Source organism: Silurus aristotelis (assembly GCF_946808225.1).
Source record: "Silurus aristotelis genome assembly, chromosome: 4".
Classification (NCBI taxonomy): domain Eukaryota; kingdom Metazoa; phylum Chordata; class Actinopteri; order Siluriformes; family Siluridae; genus Silurus; species Silurus aristotelis.
This window is the reverse complement of record NC_139577.1, coordinates 34,499,413-34,517,904: the sequence shown is the minus strand read 5'-3', so window position 1 is coordinate 34,517,904 and position 18,492 is coordinate 34,499,413.

Sequence of the window (18,492 nt, the reverse complement as noted above, 5' to 3'; positions counted from 1 at the left end):
TTTCACACCAACTACCTGCATGTCTTCACTCACCACATCCATAAACCTCCTCCTTGGTCTTCCTCTTTTCCTCCTTCCTGGTGGCTCCATCTTCAGCATTCTCCTACTGATATACCCCATGTCCCTCCTCTGCACATGTCCTGTCCATCGTTGTCACTCCCAATGAACATCTCAACATCTTCAGCTCTGCTACCTCCAGCTCCACCTCCTGTCATTTACTAAATGCCACTGTCTCTAAACCATACAACATCTCAGGTCTCACCACAGTCCTATAAACTTTCCCTTTCACTCTCACAGATACTCTTCTATCACAAATCACTCCTGCCATCACTCTTCTCCACCCACTCCACCCTGCCTGCACTCTTTACTTCACCTCTCTAACAAACTCTCCATTACTTTGCACTGTTGACCCCAGGTACCTGAACTCCTCCACCTTCTCCACCTCTTCTCCCTGCAACCGCACCCCTCCACTGCCCTCCCTCTCATTCACACACATGTACTCTGTCTTACTCCTACTGACTTTCATTCCCCTTCTCTCCAGTGTGTACATCCACCTCTCCAGGATCTTCTCCACCTGCTCACTACTCTCACCACAAATCACAACGTCATCCACAAACATCAAAGTCAATGGAGACTCCTGTCTGACCTCGTCCTTCAACCTGTCCATCACCACTGCAAACAGGAAAGGGTTTAGAGCCGATCCTTGATGCAGTCCAACCTCCACCTCAAACCAGTCTGTCATTCCTACTGCACACTTCACTGCTGTCACACTGTCTTCATACATGTCCTGCACCACCCTCACATACTTCTCTGACACACCTGACTTCCTCATACAATACCACAACTCCTCTCTCCACCCTGTCGTACGCTTTCTCTAAATCCACAAACACACAATGCAACTCCTTCTGTCCTTCTCTATACTTCTCCATCGACATACTCAAAGCAAATAAGGCATCTGTGGTGCTCTTCCTCGGCATGAAACCATACTGTTGCTCACAGATGGTCACCTCTTCTCTCAGCCTGGCTTCCACTACTCTTTCCCATAACTTCATGGTGTGACTGATCAACTTTATTCCCCTGTAGTTACTGCAGGTCTGCACATCTCCCTTATTCTTAAAGATCAGTACCAGCACACTCCTTCTCCATTCCTCAGGCATCTTCTCACCTTCCAAAATCCTGTTAAACAATCTGGTTAAAAACTCCACTGCATCTCTCCTAAACATCTCCATGCTTCTACTGGTATGTCATCTGGTCCAACCGACTTTCCACTCTTCATCCTCTTAATCGCTGCTCTCACTTCCTCTTTACTAATCCTATCCACTTCCTGCTTCACATCTCCACACCATCCAACCTTCTCTCGCTCTCATTTTCCTCATTCATCTCTATAAATGTATATAATAATATTGTAAATTTGTAATGAAAAGTTGGATTTTAAATAAAGAAAAACTCAAATTTTATCATTAATCTGAAAGGAACAAAAGGCTTTACATCTGTAAAAAATTTACTGAATTGATTTGATGTTTCATTTAGTGAACCTCCTTCTGTAGCTGGGCCTTCTGGTGAAGCTGGGCCCTCTTGGAGAACTGAGCTTTTTGGTGGACCTAAACCTCCTTGGAGAGCTGGGCCTCCTGGGGGCTGGACCTTCTCAGGAAAACATGCCTTTTCTGGAAATGAGGTCTGTTGACTGCTGTGAAAATATTGTATTAGAACATGTGTATTAACACGCTGCTGTTCACTAATCAACATCTGATGAATCACAGTCCAGGATTCAGCAGGTAAATGATTGTTAAAGATGTGGTGCAGGATGTCAGAATAATTATAACACTGTTGGAACTATAACACAACTTCACAGCACAACGAAGGTCAAGTTTATAACTAATTGAACTGATATGTTTCTTTCTTTCTCTTGCTCTTTCTCTCAGTGTCTCGCTCTCTGCTTATTACAACGTGCCACTGGAACGTGACCGGAGGGTGAAGGAGAAGAAGCAGAAGCAGTGGTGGAGGAGATGATCGTTTTCAGGCTGCTCCAATTCACTGTGCTCAGTGGCCCAAAACCCTCGGCACCTTTCCAGGGGAGATAGAGAAGTGAGGATGAATCAAGTTTAATAACACAGGCGTCTAATTGTTCTCTTCGTTCTCGCCCTCCTCCCTCGCTCTCATCCTCTGCCCTGAACTCTAATTACTCTGAGATCTCTCTGCGCTGTCACCCGATATTAAGTTGTTGGAGCGTTGGCGAGGGCTAATCGATAGACGCTAGCTGGTGTGAAGAAGGTAGGGGGGAAGGGGGAGGCAGACACATGGGGAAAGAGTCGGGCCAGAGCCCAAAGGCCCAGCTTTTGAAAAGTCTGCAGCTTGTACAGCAACAAAAATACCAGAGCAGAGTTCCCATCTCAGGCTTCAGGGCTTCGTCCTAAAGCCCAGGAGACCTGAGTGCACTAGGGCATGTGAGAGAGAAAGGTGAAGCCAGTCACCCTAATTACAGCGTCCTGCTCTCCTACACATCAGGCAGCAGTAAAGACAGGCCAATTAGGGTGGCAGGCAGATAACGGAGGGGGGGTTTATTTGTATACTAATTAAACCCCTGATGAAACGGGGCCGAGCGGCGAAGCCTGCGGCAAGGTAATTGTGTGCCTGAGAAAAGGTCGCCTTAGGTGCGCTTATCGGAGAAACGCAGCCTTGAGATAGTCGCCTTTAATCTCCTCCGGGTCTCTTCTAATTTGATCGGGCTTTATGAAATTCCTGCTCCTGACAGCGAGGATCACCGTGCGGTGCTTTTAGTCTGTTTGGCTGTTAGAGCGAGGGGAAGAACACTCGGATTTCTTTAAGTGAATCTTCAATGCAGTAAACCAAAAGGAACTGGAAGTAGGTGAAGTGAGAAAAAAACATGACGTACCACAATATCAAAACCTTATATTCACATTAGGAAACAAGGTGTAATTTGCCTCATGTGGGTGTGGCCTGGCCAGCATTCTGCTTGGTTTTATAGTGGTAGTAGCTATATACATAAATAATAATAATACACTTTCCAGTGTAAAAACTGGCCAATTTATATGTTAGAGTTTAGATTTACATTTATAGCATTTGGCAGACACACTTATCCAGACCAGCTTCCAATTATCCCATTCATGCTGTATAACTGAGCTGTTGAGGGTTAGGGGACTAGCTCCTGGTGAAGTGGTCACTCAGTGGTTAAGATGTCGGACTTCTATTAAGAAAGTCAAGGGTTCAAATCTCAGCACCAACAATCTCCCACTGCTGGGCCCTTGAGCAAGGCCCTTAACCCTATATTGCCCTTCCAAATGCCATACATGTAAATGCTTCAAAATCCAGCAGTTGCAGATTAGTGGTGGTGGGATTTCAACCCATGACCTTCTGATCAGAAGTCAAAGTTTTGAAAAGGTAAATATATCAATAAAAATATTTCCTAGCTTTAAATACTCTGCAAAGACATCACGAATCATTGCTCTAAGATAAAACCACACATATACATTTTTCTTTTATTTCCAGGTAGAAACTACAGTTGGGAGGGATATTTATCTCTTGGGAGGAATTTATATCCATCTTAAATCAATGAGCTCCAGTAATAGGAACTTATGATGCCGCTTTGTAGAAGTATATAATAAAGTCATAGTGGCATTGGACAAATGTTGCCTCTAATTTCTCTAAGATCATTACAAACTTGTGTTTGTTTTCCTGATGATTTCCATCCTAAAGCTTTAAAAAGTCATGCTCTCATTCAGCACTGACATTCTGACTCCTGTCTCAGGAGAAGAAATCGCAGCCTGTGAATCTCATGACATCTCACCATTACCAGATTCGCTCTATCTTAAAAAGAGTTCTTTAAAAGATCAGCACGGCACTTGAGTGCTACTCATCCGTGATTAGAGATTAGTTACACACAGACCCCCTGCAAGGCGTCGTCACAGCGCCAAGGAATCAAAGCCGCTGCCCTACTGAGTGCTGCTAAAGCTCCACTTTATCTCTGAGCTGATGAACTTCAAAAGGACGAGTAATCTGGTCAATTTGACAGCTCGCTGCAGGGGTTCTTGTCTCTCGGTCCCCTCGCTTCAAATCCACCGAAAATGTTACTGATGTAATCACCAGTGGGAGAAAAGACATGCTGGTGCTTTTAAAAGTCTGTGTGTGTAGAACAAATGCAGAAGTATGAGAACGTTTTAGGGGGAAGTGATCCGAGCGAATGACTCGTGGTACTGACGCATAATCAGGGGCTGAAAATCATCCTGAAGATCGTGCTACTCCAACACATTACTCGTCCGAACAACACACTCTACCTGTACCATGTTCCAGGAATAGACATGCTAGCTGATTTAGCAGCATGACAGGCATTCCAGATCATTTTTTTTAGCTAACCTTTGCTAGTTACATTAGCTAGCTGAAATATAACGTCATATAATAAGATGGTAACATTTGCAATTAAGAGTCGGATTCTGAATAAGAGAAAAACATAATTGTATCAATAACCTGAAAGAAAAATCGCTTGGTGGAACTGGGCATTCTTCTGGAGCTGGACCCAATGATAGATTTGTGATGGAGCTGGACTTTCTCAGGAACTAGGTCTGATGATGAAGCTCGGTTTTTCGGGGGGTTTTCTGGTGGAGCTGGATCTGCAGCATTCTGCTGGTCCTGGGATTTCTGGTAGCTCTAAGCTAATAATTTGAGCTTTCTTTGGGGAGCTGGGCTTTCTGGAGAATATGGCTTTCTGGTGGATCAGGGAATACTGGTGGAACCAGGCTTTCTTGAGATGATGGTCCTTTTGGTGGAGTTAGGGGTTTCTAGTGAATGTGGACCTGTTAGTGCAAATGGACTTATTTGAGATGCTGGCTTTCTGGTGGAGTTAGGCCTCTTGGTGGAGGTTTTTTGCTGGATCTGGATTTTCTGATGGAACTTGAGGTGTTGGGCTCTGTAGTGAAGCTAGGCCTTTTAAGTGGACGTGACTTTCTGGTAGAGTTGGGCTTTTTGTTGGATCAGAACTTTGTGTCTACTGAAGAGTAATATCTTGTTTGATCTGGACCTACCTTTCCAACAGGAATTTCTGGAAAAGTTGACTCTCTCTGGAGCTGGAGAAAGGTCTCACCTCTCAGGAATATGGTTTCAGTATTGTGTGCGAATCACTCCTCTGATTTATTATCATCTTTGTGTCTTGATGCTTTTTGATCCTTCTATAAATGCGAGTTTCACTTTGTGCTTTTTATGAATAATCCACAGGAAACAGAACGCTGCTGACATTTCAATCTGAGGTTCATTTGGTCGTATTCCAATTTTACACAGATTACATATGTATGTCTAATCGATCTGCACATCGCTAATCCTGCTAAATACTTAAACATTAGGGTTTAATCAAAGAGAGACTAGAACTCAGAATCTGAAATGAAACCATCTCACTGTGGAGTCGAGAGACGACGGCGTGGGCACAGATGCGGAATTATTCATCGCTTCTCCAGACTATAACAAATATTGCTTTTGACGTATTTTAGATGCTACAGAAGACGGATAATCAAGAAACGTTTTTAAACCAGGGTTCCTCTGGTCAGTGTATTTTCTGTTTTTAAATCCCGAGAGCTGATTGAGCTGCTGGAGCGTAGCCCTGCCTCAGATCCACCACTGATGGAGTTTCCATCATTAGCGTACACTAAGAATCTCATTTTCAACATAACTACATTCACTTTGTTGTGCAAAAAAAGCTGTTGTTTATTTGTTTAATAGCCAAAAATGCATTACAGATTCAAATCTAGCTGGTATATTTTCACATTTTCCACCCTTCCACACACACACACCCTCTCTTTCTCTCACACACACACACACACACACACACACACACACACACACACACTCACACAGACACACACACACACACACACACACACACACACACACACACACACACACACACTAATATTACCGAGTGATGCAAGTGATTGCAAGCGAGATGGTCAGCAGGAGAGTTTTATGATCTTACAGAAATAAAAATCATCCAAACATCGACCGGCTATTCCATCGTGTGTGCTACAAAAAAATGCAGAACATGTCAGTAATGTAATTCTACACAATAAGTGTCATGGAAGTGCAGAGCAGCTCGTACTGTGAAGGCGTCGGCCGCAAAGCGATCAAAGTTGGACGAAACGCCGGTGGTCATTTCACACATCCGACATCGAACATGTCAAAAACTACAAAGGGAGGAGGAGAGGAATGAGATGAGTTTGTCTTGGTTTGTCTAATTTTCCTCTTGCAGTGTGTGTGTGTGTGTGTGTGTGTGTGTGTGTGTGTGTGTGTGTGTGTGTGTGTGTGTGTGTGTGTGTCTCCTGCTGCTTGTTGGCCTCCTGTCAGTTTATGTAATTGATCTGATCATCACTAAAGTTGCTAAATGCTTAATCATGATGTAGTGTTAATAAGGCATTAATTAAAAACCGTAACGCAAAATCTTAGATTAGACGTCGACACATTCAAAATTAAACATGTCAGCATGTGGGTTTATAGGCGTGGTGGAGCAGGATCTCGGATAAAGCCAGGTCTCCAAGTTCATACTGGTGGGGCTGAGGCTTGTGATGGAGCTGGAGTTTCTGGTGAAGCTGGTCCTCATGTTTTAGTTAAGATAGAGCTAGATGTCCTTTCAGAGCTTGGATTTCTTCTAGAGCTAGAAGATCTTATTTTAGAGGTTGGCTATCTGGTAAAGCTGGGTCTCCTTGTAGAGCTGGGCTTTCTGTTGGAATTGGGGCTGTTCATAGAGAGCTGGGACTCCTTATCAGTCTAGGATTTTTAGTGGAGCTGAGACTCCCTGTAGAGATATGCTTTTTGGTGGGATGGTTTCTCCTTTTACAGCTGGGCTTTTCTTGTTGAGCTGAGTCTCCTATAGACCTAGGCTTTGTGGTGGCACTGGATCTCCTTGTAGAGTGGGGCTTGCTGGTGAGGCAGGGTCTCCTTGTAGATCTAGGCTTTTTGGTGGATTTGGGTTTCCTTGTAAAGCTAGGGTTTTTGGAGTTACACTTACTGGAGTTCAGCCTTCTTGTGGAAGTGAGGTTAGTGTTTTGGTGAGGCCGGGCCAGCTAGCTTCACAGGGTCTCCTGGTTCACGTGGGCCACCTAGCTGCACAAGGTCTCCTGGTTTAGGTGAGCCACCTAACTGCATAGGGTCTCCTGGTGGAGATGGACCATCTAGTTGCGCAGGGTCTCCTGGTAGAAGCAGGCTTGATACCCACTGATGATTAATGTGACCACAGAGCTCTCTGTTTAATGCTAATATGCCATGGTTTGCTTCACACGGAATGACAGGAGGATAAAGAGGAAGCGGGCAACCTTTATGACCTCCAAAGTGACTCTTTCACTTATTATTAGTTAGAGGCCTCAAGGGAAGAGAACGAGAGGGAGCGATAGATAGGGAGAAAGAGAGAGAGAGAGAGAGAGAGAGAGAGAGAGAGAGAGAGAGAGAGAGAGAGAGAGCGAGAGAGAGAGAGAGAGCTGCCCACACAAATGCTTCAAGCTCATAGAAAGCGCCAGAGCAGCACAATAAAACCTAATTAGCACTGAGACCACCAAGAGTCCCTGTGTCACACACACACACACACACACACACACACACACACACACACACACACACACACACACACACCTCCTATGTGTTATCTTCAGGAATATGTATTAAAAGGCCAGCAGTTTGAATACATCACCTATCAAACAGGGTGAAGTGATGAGTTACAGTTGATTATTTTCCTCTCACCACATGTCCTGAAGTGTTTTATTCCTCCTACACCACAGCAATTTAACAATTATTATAATTATTGAACTAGGAGCCACTTTTTATCCATTTAAAGTTATATTTCATATTGCAAGGTGTTTAAAATCAGTAAGTTCTTGTTATTAATGCTACAGCAGCTATAAACACTTCCCATGGCTTCTCTTTATTTTATTTAATGCAGCTCAATGTCTCTTTGGTTGCCCTCTGACTTACAACAAAAAGTTCTCCACATCAATGAGCAGCTTATGTGGTGGTATGCATCATTCACATCTCCATAAATGAGCAGTTGCTATGGAAACGATAACGTTTTCCATAGCACGTGAACACCTTCTAACCAATTACAATCCAGGACTGGACAGCTCCAGTGTGTATTTTCAGACTTACAGCTTTTTAGTGTAATTTGAGGTTCCTGGGCCCTATTTTGCAGATGCCCTCATCCAGAGCAAGTGGTTAAGGGTCTTGCTCAGGGGTTCAGCTGTGGCAGCTTGGTGGTGCTGGGATTTGAGCTTATGCCCTTCCAATTAGAAACCTAGCATTGAGCTACCACTGCCTATGAGGGTTTGTGTGACATAGACGGTCATTAGCTCCTAAAGCACCAAACGTTTGTGTTGCTTTAAGCAAGTGTAAGGTTTATTCTGAACTGTGGGGGTTGAGAGAAGTTTAGTGTGTGTGTGTGTGTGTGTGTGTGTGTGTGTGTGTGTGTGTGTGTGTTCTTACACTAAGCCCCAGCGTCGTTTCTCTTAATACCCAGAAACAAGCCGCTGTAATTTAGGACGCATTTCAGAGCAATTAAATTTTTACGGGCCACAATTACTTATTTTCCCGCCGGGTCCTGAGACGATCCCGCACTCCCCCTCCACCACGAGACGTTTTTATGGCCGCAGTGCGAGCGTCCCGCCTCAAGGCCGACCGTTATTAATTGTGGCCAAAGTTGATAAATAAAATCGCCCGCGCTCTTAACGCTAATTAGCACTTGAGACGGAATTTACGATTTCATAAGCGGCGTATTTCTCAGCGGCTTTCGGACGCTGATGTGTTTGTCGGCGGCGTGATCTGTCTGCAGGGACGCGGCAAGAGCAGAGCTGCTAAACACCGTGAGCTCTTAGTGGCTACTGGGGGATCTGCTGTGTGGTTTCCAGGTGATTTACAGATGCACTTTTCACACACACACACACACACACACACACACACACACACACACACACACACACACACACACACACACACACACACACACACACACAGATCTACGGTCTGGACAAAGGATGGAGAAGTACCATAGAGCATGCTAAACTTTGGACACTGATAGCGTTAATTTAAGTTCTATCCGTTATATATGTGTTATTTATAAAACACAGACTGCAGAAATTGATACTCAACATGCAAACACAGACTTATCGTGAGTGCTTCTTTCGAAGCGTAACCAGGAGCATGGACGTACGGGGAACAGGAGTGATAGGAAGTCTGGGTGATCTATGATAGCAACTAGTAGATCTGACAGAGAGTGAGGGGGAATAGGGACCTTATAAAGGGGAAAGGTAATGGGGAACAGGTGTAGGTGATTAGAGCAGGGAGCGGCTGAGTGAGAGTGTGAGCCTTGGAGGGAGGCGTGGCTGGTGGATCTCTGACAGCATCACTGAACAAAACAGTTTCTAATAGCACCAAAGGTTTAGTACATAATATCTATGGGTGGAAATGTTGCTGTAATGTGCTAATAATCTGAACTGAAATGCCGTTACACATAAAAAAAAATGAATGATTTTTTTCTATATTTCTTTCCATATATTTCTCATAAAAAATGTTTTAATGTAGTTGAGATCAGATTCAGAGAAACAGAGAGAAAACTAAAAAGTCTATTTTCTGCAAACTATATTTAACTTTTTTAAGGATAAAAAAAGATCTGGCACATTTTCTCTCTTTTGTCCTTTAGCTTTCATGCTGAACAGAGCTACACACAGACTCACACACAATAAACACACACACACACACACACACACACACACAGGAAAAGGATTGGCCACTGCAGCCACTGGCGCTGTCCATCACTTTATTGATCTGAGTCTCCACATCAAGCGAGCCGCAGGGCGCAGCAGGGCATTGTGGGATTGAGTTAAAGGAGAGGCGAAACGGGAGCCGCGGGCGATGCTGAAAACACTTCAATGCTGACATATGAACATACACTGCTGTAACACACACTGCTTCAACACAAACTGCTGTAACACACACTGCTTCAACACACACTGCTTAGACACGCACTGCTGTAACACACTGCTTCAACATACACAGTGCGGTAACACACTGCTACTACACCTTGCTTTATCACACACTGCTACCACACACTGCTGTAACAAACACTGCTGTAACACACACTACTTTAATAGACACTGCTGTAACTCACACTGTTTCTACACACACTGCTGTAACACACACTGCTGTAATACACACTGCTTCAGCACACACTCCTGCCACAAACAATGATGTAACACACACTACTTCAACACACACTGCTGTAAGACACTATACTGCCACACACATTGCTGTAACACACACTGCTTCGACACGCACCACTGTAACACGCACTGCTGTATTACACACTGCTGTACTACACACTGCTGTAACACACTGCTGTTACACACTCTGCTGTAACACACTGCTGTTACACACTCTGCTGTAACACACTGCTGTAAAACACACACACTGCTGTAACACACTGCTGTTACACACTCTGCTGTAACACACTGCTGTAAAACACACACACTGCTGTTACACAATGCTATTACATACTGCTGTAACACTGGTTCCTCTCAAGGTTTCTTCCTCATAACATCTAAGGGAGTTTTTCCTTGCCACAGTCTCCACGGCTGCTCATCAGGGATAAACACACACCGTTCACCTTTACTGTTGATTTCCGTAAAGCTGCTTTGAGACAATGTCCGTTGTGAAAAGCGAAATAGAAATAAACCTGACTTGACTTGACTTAACACACTGCTGTTACACACACTGTTGTAACACACTGCTGTTACACACACTGTTGTAACACACTGCTGTTACACACACTGCTGTAAGACAATGCTGTCACACACACTGCTGTAGCACACTGCTGTAACACAGTGCTGTTACACACTACTGTAACACACTCTGCTGTAACACACTCTGCTGTAGCACACTGTTACACACTCTGCTGTAACACACACTGATGTAACACACTTTGCTGTAACACATTCTGCTGTAGCACGCTGATGTAACACACTGCTGTTACACACATTGGAATTACTGGAATATCTGAGCTCATATTAGTGCTAATGTTAGCAGGCTAAGTTAGTGTTAGCCCAGCGGAACTCAGTAGACGTGTAACTTATCCAAATGATTGCAGTGAAGAAAATGTCATATTTGAAATCAGTCATTTTTGTAGATTTGCTAAAAAAAAATGTTGCATATTTATCCTTTTTAAAATATATATAAAAAATGTATTTATATTATTTATTTTTATTTATACATTTTTGTGTAATATCATTTTATTTGTATATTTTATTAATATGTTTATGTATGTTTTATTTAGATGTTGAATTAAAAAAATAATAATAAATGTATTGTTTTATGTTGTTTTAATTAGATCTTTTTTTTCATTTAGAAGAATTGTTTTATTTGGGGTCTGTGTAATATACTTTTAGATATGTTTTGTTTTGAAAATAAAGAACAAATGACAATATATTTGTCTTTAAAAACTATTTCTTTGCTTTAAAATATTTAAAATACACATCATTTATTGCCATCTTATGTTGTGACTGAGTTCTTCGTGTGTGTTTGGACTTCTGGGTGTGAAAGACCAGAATCCATCAGTGGCTTCATCCCACATTCCTTCAGTTCATATGGATCACTACATGCTTTTCAAACGCAACAGTTTTTCCTTTTCTTCTCTATATTCTTCCTCTTCTAATCTGCACTCTCCACTCTTTTTCCCTCCCCTCCTTCCTTCTTTTCTCTCTCTTTCTCTTTTTTGTTCTTTGTTCTTTTTTCATATTTCTTCACATTGGTTAGCTTCTCTACATGCTAAAGATTTCACTTCTTTCAGTCTTCCTCACGCTCTCTCCTCCTCATCCTCTTTATCTATTCTTTACACTTATCTTCACTCTCTGCTCTTTTCTTTTCTCTCTTTTTCTTCGTCTATTCTTGCCCATTCTTCCTTTGCTCTTTAATCCATCTCGTCTTCCACCCGTATCCCTCTCTTCTCCACATCCTAACTTGTAATAAACAACACCGGAATCAAGGCTTTTCTATAGGGTTCTGAAGAGAACCTACAGAATTAGTCAATACCCAGAGCACACACACACACACACACACACACACACACACACACACACACACACACACACACACACACACACACACACAGGCTTTATTGCAGCTTTAGACCTAATAAAGCGGTAACTCCGTGCGGAACCGTCACCATTAAAACATAAAAATAAATAAAATGAAGCGGAATGATTTGTTCCATCGCAGCGTTATTTGTACAGGGAATCAATCCGCCGAGGCCGAGGTCTCGTTTATAACAAATTAAACCACGTAAATATTGCGTGCGCACGCGCGCGTGTGTGTGTGTGTGTGTGTGTGTGTGTGTGTGTGAGAGAGAGATTATAAATAAAAATTATAGAAAAACTAAAATAATCTAAAGCCACTTTGTTACTTAACAATATGTTAAACTTCTTCCTCTCACTTCTACTCCATATATATCAATAAATATTATATACTGCATATATGACGATGAAAATCAGCTACTAAATGTTTACATTCGTAATAAAAACGATGCGTCTGTGTATAAATATTGGCACCCCTCATTTTAATAATCTTCAGGATAAAATAAATGTGTAATATGTAAATGCAGGTGTTTATTATTCTATATTAATTGTATTATTTTTGTGTGAATGGTGTAAATATTGTACATTACAGAGTTTGAAAAAGATCTTTTCGCCGTCGAGGATCCACAATACAGACAATAAGATATGGCAGAAGCACAGAGTGTTAAAATATAAATAAATATTGCTATGAATTTCTTACAATTCTGGAATATTTTTACTTTTAAATGTGTGTATACAGTGCCTTGCAAAAGTATTGACCCCCCTTGGCGTTTTTCCTATTTTGTTGTCTTACAACCTGGAATTAAAATCGATTTATTGGGGGTTTGTATCATTTGATTTACACAACATGCCTACCACTTTAAAGATTCAAAATATTTTTTATTGTGAAACAAACAAGAAATAAGACAAAAAAACTGAAAACTTGAGCGTGCATAACTATTCACCCCCCCAAAGTCAATACTTTGTAGAGCCACCTTTTGCAGCAATCACAGCTGCAAGTCTCTTGGGGTATGTACCTATAAGCCACTGGGATTTGTGCCCATTCTTCAAGGCAATACTGCTCCAGCTCTTTCAAGTTGGATAGGTTTCGCTGGTGTACAGCAATCTTTAAGTCATACCAAAGATTCTTAATTGGATTGAGGTCTGGGCTTTGACTAGGCCATTTAAATGTTACCTCTTAAACCACTCGAGTGTTGCTTTAGCAGTATGCTTAGGGTCATTGTCCTGCTGGAAGGTGAACCTCTGTCCCAGTCTTAAATCTGTGGAAGACTGAAACAGGTTTCCCTCAAGAATTTCCCTGTATTTAGCGCCATCCATCATTCCTTCAATTCTGACCAGTTTCCCAGTCCCTGCTGACGAAAAACATCCCCACAGCATGATGCTGCCACCACCATGCTTCACTGTGGGGATGGTGTTCTCAGGGTGATGAGAGGTGTTGGGTTTGCGCCAGACATAGCGTTTTCCTTGATGGGCAAAAAGTCTCATCTGACCAGAGTACCTTCTTCCATATGTTTGGGGAGTCTCCCACAAAGTGGTCCTATGGACAGATACTCCAATCTTCGCTGTGGAGCTTTGCAGCTCCTTCAGGGTTATCTTTGGTCTCTTTGTTGCCTCTCTGATTAATGCCCTCCTTGCCTGGTCCGTGAGTTTTGGTGGGCGGCCCTCTCTTGCCAGGTTTGTTGTGGTGCCATATTCTTTCCATTTTTTAATAATGGCTTTAATGGTGCTCCGTGGGATGTTCAAAGTTTTGGATATTTTTATATAACCCAACCCTGATCTGTACTTCTCCACAACTTTGTCCCTGACCTGTTTGGCAAACTCCTTGGTCTTCATGGTGCTGCTTGCTTGGTGGTGCCCCTTGCTTAATGGTGTTGCAGATGGTGTTGCAGACTCTGGGGCCTTTCAGAACAGGTGTATATATATATATATATATATATATATATATATATATATATATATATATATATATATATATATATACACCTATATCAAGGAAAACGCTATATATATATATATATATATATATATATATATATATATATATATATATATATATATATATATATATATATATATATATATATATATACTGAGATAATGTGACACTTAGATTGCACACAGGTGGACTTTATTTAAGTAATTATGTGACTTCTGAAGGTAATTCATTGCACCAGATCTTATTTAGAGGCTTAATAGCAAAGGGGGTGAATACATATGCACGCACCACTTTTCCGTTATTTATTTTTTAGAATTTTTTAAAACAAGTTTTTTTTTTTATTTCACTTCACCAATTTGGACTATTTTGCGTATGTCCATTACATGAAATCCAAATAAAAATCAATTTTAATTCCAAGTTGTAAGGCAACAAAATAGAAAAAACTCCAAGGGGGGTCAATACTTTTGCAAGGCACTGTATGTCTTTTGTATTTTTATACACACCCATATACAGTATATATATATATATATATATATATATATATATATATATATATATATATATATGTTAGGGGTGTAAGGGTACACACAATTCGGTACGTACCTCAGTTTTTAAGTCACGATTTGGTTTAATTCCGGTCCGGTTCGGGGGAAGAAATGCAGAACATAACATTACTTGCCGTTTTTATTTTCCGCAGTTTATTATTATTAACATTTGTGATAGTCAACATTGGAACAGATTACATTTTTAAAACAATTTTAAATAAAATGCCTGTTTAGTTAAATAATACAGAAAATTATATTTTATAAAAATAAAATAGAATAAATCTAATTAATGCAATACACTTTTTTATTACATTGAATTAATTGAATTAAATAAATGGCAAATTTTAATTAAATAGTTTACGTTTGTTAGACCCAATTTAGGCAATACAAATGTGTATGTGTGTGTGTGTGTGTGTGTGTGTGTGTTTTATATTTAAATTTTATTTTCTAAATATATGATCTACTGTTCTGCTTATTTCAGTAAACTTTAACAAAAGTGTTGATTCCTTTAGTGCTAGTGTTAGCCGCTAGCCACTTCCTGGTTAGCGGCTAACGCTAGCGCCATGGATTCTTTAGCATTTTCATGTATGCGCAAAACAATCGTATTTCCGGTATGGAAATAGCCACAGTGACACTGGACGGTTTTAATTGCGGGATGTGCACAACATGGTGGATTTTGGTGCTGATTTGAGATTTGGCGCCTCAGAACAAAACAAATGTTTAGTTATAAAAAAACATTTACTTATAGTTTTTTATATATATTGTAGTTTAAAATTTGCTTTCTAGTCCTATCTATTCAGAAAAGAGACAGAGAGTCGACATGAGAATAAAAATAGACAATTTTATTTGCCTTCTGCAGAAGCAAATAGGCGTTCATCAGTCAGACAATGCTGCACCGAGAAGCGCGACGATAAACGCTTCTCACCATGCTTTTAAACTTTCCCTCGACCTTTAAGACAATATTATTAATTCTCTTATTACGACATTGCATACTTATAATCAATTGTTTTCTCGCACTGTTTTAGTTCACTTCGCCCTAGTGACACACTTTGCACACAGATGTTTTCCCATTCTGTACAAAGATAATCTTTTATCTTTCTCTGTTTTGCTGAGCTGAGAGCACAGTGCCCGCTCAAGAGCATTGTGTTCAGACATGCAACCTTGATCACGCTCTACAATGCAAGCTTTATGGATTATTGCACTTCAGCTTTGAAAGAACTTCATACATACACTGATTATAACAAAATACATATAATTAAACAGAATTATAATATTAATGTAAAAATTTCAAGTAAAGAAAGTACGCGTGTGTTGCATTGAATGTTTAAATTTGGCCTGTTTTATTTAAAATAAAAATTTTCAAAAAGAAAAGTGTGCTGCAATAATCGGTGCATTATTAATGCATTAAATTTAACAGCCCTAATATATATATATATATATATAGCATACCTTTTAGATGATGATGATGATGATAATAATTAACATGATGATTAATAATAAACATAACAGTAGTTATTATACTAATATAAAATAATAATAATCATAATTATTATTATTATTATTATTATTTTAATTAATGTAATGTAAAAATGTAAATTACATTTATTTAAATGTAATATAATATTAATTTAAAAAATGTATAATTATTTGTATGTATTAGAGACGATACAGATCCGATACCAGGTATCACAAAATCAGACCGATACCAGACAAATGATATAAATATCAGATTGGATATCAGAGAAAAGCTATCAGAGATTGGATTCTGTAAAAAACGTCTGAATATCAGGTTTTTGGGGTTTTTTTAAAAAAAAGAATTTTTTAATTAGGATTGAATTTATTCCATTTCTATTTAGTTTGTATGGTCTGATTTTATGTGCAAAAAGAAATAAAAAGCTGTAAATAACTATGCAAAAATAAATCTATTCACTTCATACATTTTATTCCATTTGTATTTTTTTTAATAATATTTCATTGATTTAAAATATCAATAGTAAATAGTAAATAAAGTAAATAAATTAATGTAGCATAGAGGATCGTTTTCCGACAAATTTCATTGTATTAGCTGACACAAAGAAAACACGTCATTGTTCCATTTGTAATATTTATGCAGTTTTATTTATGCTTGTAATCATGTTTATTATTTTTTTCTGATTGACTTGGTTTATTCAGCTTTGGATTGTACAGACCTGTTAATAATCCTCATCATCATAACTGTAAATTCAGGATCCTTTTTATATCTTGTACATATTGTAAAAACAGTATAAATGAATACCATGTAACCCCTGGAATTCCCCCGAAACACTGATTTAGGGAACATTTTTAGTTCCAATAAACAATACCACACTTATGAAGTGATTCATAAACAAACATTTCCGTAAAAAAAAAACCAGGAATTTGAAGCGAATGAGAAGAGAAAAAAGATATAAATATATAAAAATAAAAAAAGGAAGAGAAAGTGGAGCGAGGGGTTGAGGGTTCACTCATCGAGAGACGCAGTGTTTCTGCTCCGGGGGCCACAGTTTTCATTTCACTCTCCTTCCCACTTTAATTCCCAGTTGAATTTCTGCAGATCCGTTTCTCATATCGGAGTTCAATCTGGCAACCCGGCTTGTTTATCAGCTTTATAACAATGAGAGTCAGAGCGAGAGGAAAACTTCATAGTATTTACTTCTCAAACTATATTTCTGTCTCACACACACACACACACACACACACACACACACACACACACACACACACACACACACACACACAGAGATTTTTGGTTTTGGGGGGAAAAAACAGCGATATTGACAGTATTGATTCGGAGTGGACTCTAAAGCAGGACGTGCCTGTTAGGCTGTTAGATAGAGTTTGGGTGATGCTAACAGCATTAGCGTTAGCGGTGACACTGCTGGGCCCACCTACGCCACACGCTCTCACTCCCGGAGCCACGCTGTCTTTGTTTATTTCAATTAAACGCAGATCGAAGAAAAAAAAGGAAAAGAAGACGTGTCTGGCTTAACCTCTGCTTTTGAACCTCCATCCATTTTTAATAAGTGAGCTTGACTTATTAATCAATACCAAACAATACACACATTATCTGCCTTCCCTGACTAACACACACATCCAGAGCTGCACACGTGTGTGTGTGTGTGTGTGTGTGTGTGTGTGTGTGTGTGTGTGTGTGTGTGTGTGTGTGTGTGTGTGTGTGTGTGTTGCAAAATAGAGTAAAGTGGTAGAGAGGCGCAAACTTCTTTCAAAGACCGAACATCGTCAAGGACTCGCAGTGGTCTAGCAAGAGAAGAAAGAGAAATGGGAAGAGACGAAGGAGTGATGGAGAGAGAGCGAGAGAGAGAGAGAGAGAGAGAGAGAGAGAGAGAGAGGGAGAGTGTTTTAGTCGTTCTTTCTGGGCTCTGGCTGTGAGTTCAGCCTCAATTATTGATGGCAAGGTGCACATGTCAGCAGTCCATAGACAGGAACTGCAGTGCATCAGAATACAGCGATACCCACAATGCACCCCATTCCCACACACACACACACACACACACACACACACACACACACACACACACACACACAAGGAAAGCAGAAGGCCCCTGAGCCAGAAAGCGCACAGGAACCCTGTGGCCAAGTCCAAAGAAGTCATCATATAGCCTCTGTGTGTGTGTGTGTGTGTGTGTGTGTGTGTGTGTGTGTGTGTGTGTGTGTGTGTGTGTGTGTGTGTGTGTGTGTGCGTGTGTGTGTGTGCGTGTGTGTGTGTGCGTGCACTTCACTTTCGACTTCTCCAACATTTTTATTCAATGGCAGGAAAGAACCACAGATTGGAGATAAAACATTTGGTCAAACATTGGTTTGATTAAATGCCTTTGTTATCACTTAACACTTCATCATCATGTTCTTCTCATCGTGTTCTAAGCAGAAT